Source organism: Acanthisitta chloris, unplaced genomic scaffold, assembly GCF_000695815.1.
Source record: "Acanthisitta chloris isolate BGI_N310 unplaced genomic scaffold, ASM69581v1 scaffold7597, whole genome shotgun sequence".
Classification (NCBI taxonomy): Eukaryota; Metazoa; Chordata; class Aves; order Passeriformes; family Acanthisittidae; genus Acanthisitta; species Acanthisitta chloris.
Window position 1 is genome coordinate 1 of NW_008680851.1, and position 369 is coordinate 369.

Genomic DNA, 369 nt, shown 5'->3' on the forward strand with positions numbered 1-369 from the left:
TATCCCAAAGGTTGGTGCTCCTTCCCCTGCGTTTTGGTGGGTTTTTTTCCCCAGCGGGAGGTCCCTGTGAGTCACTGCTGATGTAACGCTGAGCAGCACTCTGATTCACTGGAGTTCTGGGGTTTGTTCGTGTCTGTGTCCTGCAGATTTGGGCCCACTGAGTTTGTAAGAGTTGTAGCTCTCTGCCTGAATAAGCACTTGAATGATAAAATCTTGTATTATCCTCAAGGGGTTTACAGGCTCAAATAGAATCAGGGGATTTTAGGGGTTGGAGTGGACCTTACTGATCATCCAGCCCCAACCACCTGCCCTGGGCAGGGACACCTCCCACCAGAGCAGGCTGCTCAAGGCTCATCCAACCTGGCTGGG